Source organism: Phaseolus vulgaris, chromosome 5 (genome assembly GCF_051622355.1).
Source record: "Phaseolus vulgaris cultivar YP4 chromosome 5, ASM5162235v1, whole genome shotgun sequence".
Lineage (NCBI taxonomy): Eukaryota > Viridiplantae > Streptophyta > Magnoliopsida > Fabales > Fabaceae > Phaseolus > Phaseolus vulgaris.
Genome location: NC_143502.1, coordinates 20,271,292 through 20,284,126, shown reverse-complemented (window position 1 = coordinate 20,284,126; position 12,835 = coordinate 20,271,292).

Here is a 12,835-nt window from a genome sequence, read left to right as displayed (position 1 = left end):
ATATACAACATCTATGGCAGCAGGTTAGAATAACACATAAATCTTGTGTTTTGCTTAAACAAAACAGCAGAAAAACCAGCAGCCAAAAACCATAAAGCATTAGCAGCAGTAAACAACAAAAACATTAATCACTTAAACAGATAGAGTTTGCAGATTTAAAGACAACACAACATAAAATCTCCCCCTATTTGTCTTCACAAATAGACTATAAGAAGAGATAAAACAGAAATTGTTCCAGATAAAACATAATTTTAAAAGAAATAGCACTTAAACTGTTACAGAGCAAAAACAATCGGTTGTTTCGAGCATTCAACCGATTGTTTTTCTTCAGTCATCCTTGCCATATTGCAGCTCAAAGATCTGGTTTTGAATAACTTCAATCTGTTCATCTAGGGTCAGAAAGCGAGTGTCCATGCTTTGGAATCTGTTGTCAATGCTCTGGAAATTGGTCACACAAAGATCATGGAGATTTCTTTGATTTTTAGCAAAGCCATCAAGTCTATCCACCATGTATCTTTCAAAAGAAGACATAAAAGGAATCTCATCCCTTTGATGTCCTGCACTTGTTCCAACATCAAAGTTAGTTGCAGGTTGTTCTTCATTGTGGATATCCATATCAGCAACTTGATCTTCTTCATCAAAATCAGCAGTTGCAACACTTGATGAACCACCATGATCACCATCTTTGCTCACCCATCTTCCATTTATCTTGGTGAATCTCATCTTGCTTAGTAAACCATTGTTCATTTCTTGTGTTGATTTAACCAACTCAGAGGTCTCATCTTCAAGATTCACTTCAAAATAGAGCAAGAATTTAGAGATTAAAACAACATAGGGATAATGGTAGTCACTTAACCTCATGGATGTTTACATATGTTCTTTGATTATATGAATCCAATTGATCTTGATCTTCTTCATGATGCAGTAGATATAAACAAGATCTTTTTCTGTTAAAACAGAATGGTTGCTCCCCCTTGGAGTTAGGATCCAAGTGACAATGAGAGCTAACACCCTTTCATCTAACTTTAACCCTCCAACAGAACAAGTTCTCACTTGTGCTTGTTGATTCTTCAAGCAGCTTTTGTAGTATTGGACTTTGTTGAAATCTTCCACAACTCCAAGATTACCTTTATTGATTCTAAGACCAGCATATTTCAATCCAGTTACAACAGCCCATACATCATGAGTAATCTCCATGTCTACACCTTTAACATGTGAAACAAGGTTGTTTCCTTCAAACTTTAGGTTTGTGTAGAATATCCGAATCAAATCTGGATATATGTTTCCCTTCATGTCCAAGAATCTTCTTAGCAATTGATCCTTGAGAAGCTTTCTAACATTGTCCAGCTTTTGGCTTTTCAACCAATCAAAGGAGACAACTTTTGGATTGTTGATCACTTTTGTGATTGTCTCAAAGCGATACCTCTCAATAAGCTCATTATCCCCTGAAAACCAGCCCTCAAGCCTCCTTCCGGACCTTACAACCCTTGTTTTGATCCTCTTTGATGTAGGTGGGGTGGACTCCATGATAGTAGAAAAAAGAGGCAAAGGCTCACACACAAGGAGAGAAAGAAATGTTGCAAGAGATGGCTCAATTGGTTGTTTTTCTGAAAGAAAACAGCTGCAACTGTTTTTATAGCAACCCAGATATCTTCTTTGATCCTTCGGTGATTGTGGGTTTCGGTCTACAAGATAAGAGACTGGTCCAAGAACTGCACAAAAAACGTCAGAAAAGGGCAGAAAAACACAGGGTCAACACATGTGTTCTTTGTCTAGACATAAAGCCTTTTGAATTTCCAAGATGTGGAATATATTCCTTTATGACATCTTGTAACTTCCTCCAGAACACAATCAGGCTTTCAAGACTGCTTTATTGACTTAAGATCCTTTCATTATTGAGATCTGCAATAGACAAAATGCATAAAGAAATTAATTCAATTCTTTCACAGTGCTGTCAGAGAAGAAACAATCGGTTGTTTTTTTGCAACATGTTGGCAGATTGTGAATTTCAAGCATAGAATGAGAAAGGTTCAAAAAAGATGTTAATGTTCATTTGAAAAAAAATAAAATTAACATGAATTAGTAACTAAAAAACAAAGGCAAAGTTAAGGAAGGTCTTATCCTTTTATGAAGTCCCTTCAATGAGTCATTGTTTGTGATCAAGAAGCTTCTTTTGACTTTTGAAAAGGCTTGGACTGGTATACACCCTCAATTCAGTTCCAGTCTTAATCCTTTCCTTCCAAGAACCTGATCAGATGACTCAGAGCCTCATGTTCTTCTAGTTTCCCTGCATAAAAATGACTTCAACCAACAAGGTTTTGTCCCCTTACAAATGTGGGTCCATTTGATTTATCTTTATCATTTGAAACCTCACAACCTTTGGGAATCCACTTCATAAAACCTCTGGGAACAAAATATTTCCTTATTTTGCAGAATCTGACAGAATAGCCTCTTTTCATGCAATAAAAGCATGTAACAACCGGTTGTTTCGACTTAACAATCGGTTGTTTTACTGGCTATTTTGAAAATTTCTTTGAAAAATTATCTTGCTTGTTCTGTGGATTAAAACCTAATCCAACTCTTCCAAAAACACAATTTTGAGATGCCAAGACACTCTCAAAGTTGGATTTTCCCTTTGAAAGCTTATCCAGAGTTCTAACAAGATAATGAACTTTCTTTTCAAGATTTTCACAATTTTCACAAACAAGAAAGTTACACACATGAGAAGAGTTTTTGCAATGTTTTTCAAGCTTTTCAAAATCAATTTTTGATTTTTCCAACTCTTCTTCAAGTGTCTTAACCCTCTTTTCAACCCAGCTGTTAAGCCCTTTCAATCGGTTGTTTGAGAGAACCAATCGGTTAACTTCTTCATGAGTTTCTTGAAAAGCTTGAAGCAATTTACTATAATTTTCAACACTTAGGGAAGCACATGAACTTACATTGCTTGAGCTACATGACTCATCATCTCCTTCTGCAATCAAGCATATGTTTGCCTTTTCATTTTCACTTGATGAGGAGCTTGATGAGGAGACTTCATTTTCATCCCAAGCAATATATGCTCTTCTTGATTTTCCCTTCTCCTCCTTGTAGCTTGATTTCTTTTCATTGCCAAATCAGCTTTTATATGCCCTTGTTCACCACAACCAAAGCAAGTATAATTGTTAGAATTGAAATCACTAGTTTTCTTGTTGCCATACCTTTCTTTGTTGGCTTCTTTGTTGCGATTTCTTTTCAAGAATCTACTAAACTTTTTGGACAACAAACTAAAGTTTTCTTCTTCACTTTCATCACTTGACTCTTGCTTGCTTGGCAACTTTCAAGGCAATGCTTCTCACATGTTTGTCTTCACTTTCTTGAACATTGAGTTTATTCATTTCTAACTCATGTTCTCTAAGCTTACCAAACAATGAAGCCGTTGTCAAGGATGTCAAATCTTTTGATTCAGAAATTTTTGTCACCTTAGGTTGCCATGATCCATCAAGACATTTGAGGATCTTGATGTTTAGTTCTTCTTTAACAAAGGTTTTCCCAAGGCTCATAAGGTGGTTGATGATGTAGGTGAACCTTTTTTGTACTTCAGCGATTGACTCACCCTTAAGCATTCTAAACATTACATATTCCTGAATTAGAGTATGCTTTCTAGCTCTCTTCACATCATTGGTTCCTTCATGAGTCACCTCCAAAGTGTTCCACATCTCCTTGGCCGATGAGAATTGAGTAATCCTGAAAAATTCATCCGAAATCAAGGCAGATGTTATGATGTTCTTAGCAATACAATCAAATTTGGTCTTCTTGTTTTCAAAATCAGTCCATTGAGACCAATGTTTTTCAATGGAAGATCCATCTTTTTCAAATTTTGGAATAAAAAGACCATTTTCAATTGCATCCCAAATTCCCTTGTCAAGAGATTCATCAAAGATTTTCATTCTATCTTTCCAGAATTGATAATTCAAACCACAAAAAAGAGGTGGTCGGTTGATTGAAGCACCCTCTCCAAAAGGTAGTTTTTCAACCATTGAAAAAAGATTTTAGGATTAAACTTGAGTATTTTTCAAGTACCTAGCTCTTGATGCCAATTGTTAGAAAGTTTGGCCTTAAACGAGAGGAGGGGGGGTGAATTGTTTAAAGGGGGTTTTCGCAAACTTTTTAAGCTAGAATGAAATTCTTTGCAAGAAACCAGATTAGGAATTCAGTTAGCCAAGAAACAAAGCTCAAAACAGCAAAGCACCAGAATAACAATCGGTTGTTTATACCAGTAAAATAATAACAACTGAATTTAAAAGAGTTTGAGAGAAGAAAGAGATACAAAAACAGTTTATACTGGTTCACTCTTAAACCAAGAGCTACATCCAGTCCCTAGAATCCATTGGGTAATCCACTAAGCACACAAACACCACCAAAGAAATGACCTTGATCCCCTCAAGAAACTCACTTCCTTTGGCTCAGTACACCCACCAAGAATGTTGATCTTGACAACCTCAAGAGCACACAACCCTTCTTGGCTTTACAACACCAAAATGTACAAAGTATTCAAAACGAATTACACTTGTTACAGAATGAACTGAAATCAATACAAATGTAATCCTATTCCACTCTCTCTTGAGAAAACCAAAGCTCAAAGGTGAAAACTCAAATCTTGAAAGCAATCTCTGAAAAACTCAAATATGTTTTTCTCTTTTTCTTGTTTGTTATAAAACATTAACAAACTATTTATAGCTTTCAAATATTGGTCAAAGCATTTAAAACAGGAGCGCATTCAGTTTGAAAATCATTTAAAGCACACTTAACTAACAAAACAAATTCTGTTAAGATTTTCAAACAAACAATCGATTGATTTCACGAAACAATCGATTGTTTTGGTTTGACAACAAGTCAACCAACCAAAACAATTTTCAACCTTTTCAAAAACACCTAAGTGTAAAACAATTGGTTGTCTCGACAAAACAACAGGTTGTTTTTCACTTAGTTTGAAAAACACTTTAAACTTAAAAGATTTGAAAACACCTAAGCTTTAGATTCAACAAAGAGTGGATTACAAAGATAACTACCTAGATCCTACTCTAAAAACACAACATCAACTTCAAGCAACTTCAGCCTTCCATCAAATGCTAGGATTTGAATTCTTCAAAGCTTTTGATCACACTTGCTTCAACATTCATGACCCGCCTAAAGTTTAAGATGAGCCAAAATTGAGCCAAATTAAACCCTAGGTAGGTTTAGAAACCCTAACCTTAACCCTAGTCTACTCAATACTAAATACAAGCCCAAAATCTGCATTACTTGACCTAATTTTGTAGGTCCAATTTATTAATTTCTATTCTATTTTTTACAACTAGGTCATGACTTTAAAATTATATAAGAAAATGGCCCTACTTGGATTAGTTGGGTCTCACTCTTCTTGTATTGTTCTAGCCATTGCCCTAGTAGTTGGTCTTCTGTTAGGGTATCTGCCATCATCCCCTCCCTCTTGAAGATGATTTATTCTCAAATTTGAATATTGTGCCTCATTATATGTGCTACCTACAAAAGGTTTTAAGTAAATCACATTAAAGGTAGCATGTACTCCATAATCCTCAAACAAATCTAACTGATATGCATTATTATTGACAAATGAGTCATAGTTTTGCACAAACAAAATCAAACAATTAGTTGTCAAACACAAATAAAGCACTCTTTTATGTGTATCACTCAGCTAATTTGAGAAAAGGATGAACAAGGTTAAGTTCACTCAAGATGATTGGTTCCAATTTCAAAGAGTCCACACGTGTGTAAAACTTCAAGTGAAAGAGGTCAAAACTCTTATCACTCACTCAAAAAGGACTCAAAACAAAACTTAAAGATATTTGAAGACAAACAAGAAAAAGGTTAAAGAAAGAAAGCTAAACCAAAGTTGAATCAATTGAAGACAAAACTATAAACAAGAGAAATAATAAAAGCACGTTTGAAGACTCAAAGAAACTTACTTAACTTTAACTATGAAGTTTTATGTTCTTAGAAATTGCCAAAGCAAGAAGGATCAGATTCCACAATTATGAAAACAATTTGCCATACAATTAGAATCCTGTCTAGTAATTTGAAATTTGAAATGTGAATGCACTTAATTTGTTTTTGTCTTTGTCTTTATGGATTCAAAATTTCCATATTCTTTTTTTCATGCATAGTTTTGAATCACTTTTCAATTTTCGCAAATAACTTTTATTTTTATAGGGATTCAATTCATATGAACACTTGAATTCTATGTTTGGAATTAATCAACCACTACTCAATAACTTATAAATGATATTAGTTCTTCACAATTAAAATCAAAATAAATAAGCAAAGTGGATTTAAGACTCCTAGACCACTAAGAACAAAATACTCAAGCAAAGGGCTGATGGAGATGAAAGGGCTAAAGGAGAATAAACAAGATGAAAAGGGAAAGGTGGAACATTGGGAACTCTCTCAAAACTCACTCAAAATATCCCAAGCAAGCTCACTTCAGAGGAACTCGCCCAAGGCTCGCCCAGACGAGTTCACTCTGTTAGAATTGTACGCCTTAAACAAGAGGGGGTGATTTTTTTATGAAATATTTTCACAAATATTGAAGGTAAATTGAAAGTCAGTGAAGAATCAATCAATTAGAAAATAGTACAACCAATTAGAAAACTATTTTTAGTTTGATTGCAAAAAATCAACCAGTTGTTCTTTTGAAACAATCGGTTGTTTATACCAGTAGTGTTGAAAATCAAAGAAAAAAAAGTTTTAAGAAGAGTAAGGATAGAGAGATTAACACAAAATGTTTATACTGGTTCACTCTTTACCAAGAGCTACATCCAGTCCTCAACATCCACTGAGAATTCACTAAGTAATCAAACCTTGACTACAAACAACACACGAAGTGATGATTTTGAACCCTTCAAGAACACACACCACCTTTGGCAAATGCCACAGTTTTCAGAACAACCTCTGAAACTGCACAACACCAATTCACACAAAATTTCAATGATTAAGAAAGAAAGGAATGGAATACACCTGGGTATAATCAAAGATTAAAGTACAGAGAATACAGGACAATCCAATTCCACTCGAGAATGATCCAAAGCTCTTTGAAATCTTGAAAAACTGATTTGAATGATTTCTCTTAGTTGATTTTTGACCATGAGCGTAAAATAACTTATTTAAACTCCAACCAGAAGGTCAAAACATTTAATTCAAGAACCAAAATCAGTTTTAATCATTTAAAACAAATTAAAGTCACTTAACAAAATTCTATTAAGGTTTTTAGAAAATCAATTGATTGAATTGGTTTGACAGCAAAGTCAAACAAAATCAAGCTTTTCAAATCCTTTTCAAAATACACTAAGTGTAAAACAACCAGTTAACTCGACATTTCAACAGGTTGAATTTTCACACTCTTTAGAAAACATATATTTTTCAAAAGGATTGGGATTCAATTAACCTTGGATCATCACAAAGAATGGATTAACAAATTCAATTACTCTAGACACACACACAACCAACAACAAGGATCTTCATGCATTCCACTTAGATTTGGAGACATCAAAGCACCTTATTCAACACACTTCAGTAAAGTTGGACCTTTTCTCGTTAAACTTACCCAAGCAAGTAAAAACTCGCTTAGGCAAAAAGTCACTTAGCCCAAGCCCAATTAGGTTAAATATGAGGTGTGATGCATAACCTGGACATCATTGGGAGAATAGAAAGAGATAGAAAATCCTAGAGGAGGCAATCGTCAAGAGAAACACCATGGCTCTTCTTTTCTTGCTTTCCATGCTTGTAATGGCCAACATGAGTGGCTAATTCTTCCCTTTGAGAATGAGAGTAATTTGTTCAAACTCTTATGTATTGAGGTGATATTTATCTATAATATTTCAATTCTTGATTGATGATTGGTGTTGTAGTTTATTCTTAGCTTGAATGGTTCATGATTTTGATCCTTAGATTTGACTGTAAAAGATTTTTAAGAATCTGACTTAAATGATAATGTTTAACATATTTAAATGCTAGGGATAAATTTGAAATGTTAATTGTTTATAACATCTGTTCATAATGATAAAGAGCTTATAAATATACGAGAAATCGATATTTAGGATACTCTTTTAATAACTTTGTATGCGAGGAATCGATATGAATGATTTTTATATTTGCACCAATATCAATCAAGACTGAATATTATAATATTTTGTAAAAATACAGTCGAGTGAGAATGATGAACCCCAATTGAATCACACACATCTTTTACTTTTCTTTATTTATATTCTTACAAATTCTAACAACAAACTTTTACATATTGTTTTCTATTTAGTGAATATTATACTTGAGAATTCAACTGTTCCTTGTGGGTTTGATATCCGTCCTTAGGGACAAATTTATTACTTCTGACACGGTACACTTGCAATAAAATAGTCATCATGTAAAAAAATATATGGTATAGGAAAAAGTGCACGAAAATTTGACAATGTTGTATGAATGTATAAAGATTATATTGATTTTTTTTTATATTCAAGTATTTTAAGAATAATGTATTTGTGTATGTAATTTATTTAGTTATATAATTTGTTTGAATAAATAAATTTTTGTAACCTCAAACTCTAATCCTTTACCGTAATTATAAAAATAAAATAAAACCCCTAAACATTATGACTAGTACTTAAAATTATATGATTGTCTGTGTTAAAATATTTGTGAGCATGGATAACAATAACCATTGGTCTATGTATTTTGAGAATGTCAAGATGTCTAGCACAAATGACATGAATCCCGATGTTGTTGATGTGAATTTCACACTAATTTCACAAATATAAGAGTAAATCAATTTGTGGACGCAAGTAGCAACAATGACAATCCTTTGCATGATTAGATATGGATTGAATGTGTTGTGTGTGTTAACAAAGACAAATAACACTATACCAGAGTTTGTTCCAAAAAAAGAGCGTCATCGACAAGAATTAATGTCGTACTTGGTCCATACTAAAAGATGTCGTGACATTATTCGCATGGGTCTGAATGCATTTATTCATTTATGTCAACAAATAAGAGGAACAAGGATGGTTAAAGATGCATCTCGATCTACAATAGAAGAACAAGTGGCTAAACCTTTACACATCATTGGCCATAATGTCAAAAATCAAAGTGTTTCATTCTGCTTTCATCAGTCCAGGGAAATGGTGTCTCATCACTTTCATAAAGTTTTGAATGCAATATTGATGTTGGAGGGTGAGTTCTTAATTCAACCATTTGTGACCGAGGTTTAACCTTATATCTTAAATAACAATAGATTTTTTTTTCGTATTTTAAGGTATGAATATGAGAAATAGTACTTAAATATTTAATTGATATTGTGTGCAATGCAAGTTATTTATAAATGTGAATTTCTTGTGTATTTGGATTGTTTAGATGCCATAGACGACACTCATATCCGTGTGAAAGTTCGACGAGTTGATGCTCTTTATTTTTATGGAAGAAAAAGACTAGCCAACTCAAAATGTATTTGTTGCTTGTGATTTTGAAATGAAATTCACATATGTTCTTGCTAGGTGGGAAGGAACAACCTCTAATACTAGGATATTGAAGGATGTGTTTGTAAAGGAGGATCCATTGGTCATTTCAGAAGGTTAGTTGAGTGTATTTTGAGTCCAATAAATATTAATTTGGTCACATTACTTATAAGTAATAACTGTTAAGGGATGGTTGTATGCAAATACAACTTATGCCTAATGTTGATTCATACAACCCTGCCCTTAATCTGACACCCCAATCGACACCATCTCAACCATCCCAACTATTAGGTGGTACTTCTTCTTCCAGGGGTTCAAAAGGAAAAGCGCCCATGGTGGACGTCATTGATCTGCAATTGGACAGGCTTAATACAAGGTTTGAAGGATTAACCAATATCATTGGGAGGGGTAGCGATTAGTCAAGATAAGTTATGTCATATTGTTGAGCGACGAGCCATTTCATCTAAGTTTGTCATCATAAAAAAGTAGCTAATGCTACGAAAGAAAATTTACAATATAACAGACGTCATGTTGTTGCAGAAGAAAAACGAAATGTAATATTTCGTGAACACACTCGCACACTCTGCCGGACATCGACTTTCTAGTACTCTGAATTTGATATCTGGGAAATATTAATGGAGATGAACATACAAGATGAAGATATGTTGGATAACTGTTACGACTTCCTGTGTGTTAATCCTAATATAGTGAAGCAAGTCTTTGACTTGCCTCTCGAGCAACGAATGTGAAAGCTCGTGAAGATAATGACTGCAAATCCGTAAACTATGTACAATATTGTTGTATTTTATTGTTCATAGGTTTTTTTTGTTATCAAATCTGGAATGTTATTTATGACACGAATAGTATGCATGTTTTTATTTAAATATGCTTTAATTCAACTCTATTTCAACAAATATGAATGTTCAAGTATTTTATGTTATTATTTCTTATCTATTATATGCTATATGGTTGTTTTTGTTGTTATCATCAAATTTTATGCAAATATTCATTGAGTTCAATTACGAATATTATTTGAGTTTTGTAGAAATGGAGTCTTCATCTACGAAGAGACAATGTAGTCGTCGACAAGGTAAGGGAAAAACCCTTGCTTATTATTCAGTTCTTGATACAACAGTTCCCGGTATAGAGGACGTCCTTAATCATCCTCACTATTTTTGTAATCGAGACTAGATGCTCGAGTTTGGGACGAGCTTTGCTCATATATCAACCGTGGCTCCTAAGGTCATGCATTTCGGGTTCTTTGAATCTGATGTGATTTGATTTTAGATTGACACATTTCCAGAGTTCCTCTATTTTTTATGATTTTTAGATTAACAATTTAAGGTGAGAACCCAAAGAAGATCCCCACTGGAGACGAACTTAACAAAGTGATTAAGTAAGTGTGAAGGTTCACTTCTAGAGAGCAAAGAGAAAAACACAATATGGTGATTATGATGATGAAAGTAAATTGTGGAAATAGAAGGAACATTAGAGGAAGAAAGACAAGTGATAACCAAAATTAAAAGACAAGCATGATATCATAAAGAGGAATGGAATGGATGGCGCAAAAAGAAAGATAAAAAGAGGAAGGGAGGAAGAAAGCTTATGGAAGAAGAAGGGTTGTCACGCCACTTGGAGAAAGGAGGCACTCCAAGATGAGTGGTGAAAGAGTCGCCACTTGAAGTGCTCACACACTCAAGATAAAACCCACTATCAGTTTCTTTACTATTGAAATTCAATGTGTAAATACATGGAGGGAGGCACCCTTTATATAGGAAAAAGTGACTTGGAGATCAAGATGAGATAGGAGTAGAAATGGGAGAGGAGAGGGGTGGCTAGGTCAAGCCTAGGGTAGAAAACCACACCCTTTTTCCTTCTAGAAGGTAGGTTAGCTAAAACCCTAAACCTAGGTGCACTTTGTCATAAAAGATGGGCTTGGCACAAACCCAATTTGCTAAGTACACCCATATTTATGCCATGTAAACCTTATCTAGCTTATTCTTCTATTTGGACCGCCCAAAGTGAGCCCAATTTATTTACATAACTTCTCTTATGTAAAGACAATAAGGAAGAACTTCTGATATTCTGGTTTATATCTGGTTCTTCTTCTGTTGATGCACTCTCGAGGTTTAGTGGAGCCTAACTTTGTATACTAAGATGACTGACCTTTTTGAGAAGTTCTTGATGTGTCCTTAGTCATTTGCTGGTTCTTGTGGTTTATATCATGCCCCCCAGGTCGGAAAGAATTCATCCTCGAATTTAGAACTCTTGTAAATGACATAGTTAGCTTGTTCACAAAGAAGAGAGAAATATTTCTAAATTTAGGATTTGAAACAAACTTATGTTCATGAAGCTTGGGGAGTTCACATGGGTGAATTCTAGATACAGGTCATGTTTGTAGAGAATGTTTAGGTAAGAGCGGATTTGCTTGTGAAAATCCTCTTAGAAGGGAAGAACCTTTAGGAGGTTTTTGAAGATCATCCCTAAACTTCTTTATCAAAGATGTTAAGTATTTATAATTATTTAGGAATGAAAAAGAGAAGGAAGAAGTATACCTAGGAGGCGCATTTATTTTTGTACGAGTCAACAAGATGAGACTCATTTTACTTTCCTCTCCTTTTTTCATTTTCTCTTTTGTTTTTCATTTTTATTTGGTATTTATTTACCTCTTTTACCATGATAGCTATTTTGTTTGGACAATTGGTAGCTATGTGCCCAAAACCTAAACATTTAAAATATTTTGTGCTTGACGTTTTGGTGGGTGACTTAGGGGTAGAAATGGAAGGTTTGTCTTAAAAACTCTATGGTGAGAAGTGGTTTCTTTTGAAAAATTGGAAGGATAATTTTTTGTAGCAATTTTGTTTGTATCCTTCCATGAAGATTTGTATAAGTCATCATTATGAGTATTTTTGAAAGTTGTTTTCTTCAAAATTTGTAATTCCACCTTGATGGCTAGGTGAACCAACTTCTTTAAAAAAGAGTACTCATATAATTCTACAATATCTTGAATTTATCTCTTCAAACCACTCACGAACCTAGCTATCTTTGACTTTTCACTATCATGCATATTAATTTTAGTCAACGTGGTTTCTAAGTCCTTGAAGTATTCATCTACCGTCCTAGATCCTTGATGAAGTCGTTGGAGCTTCAACAAGAGTTCCTTCCTGTAATGAGGAGGAACAAACCGCACACGCATGAATAACTTCAAATCACTCCTAAAGACCATGACTAGCCTTTTGTTTAGCCCAATGTCAATTACAATCTGATGCCACCATTGCATGGCATAATCTAAAAATTCTAGGGAAGCTAACCTAACTTTTTGGTCATCTTCGACCTCA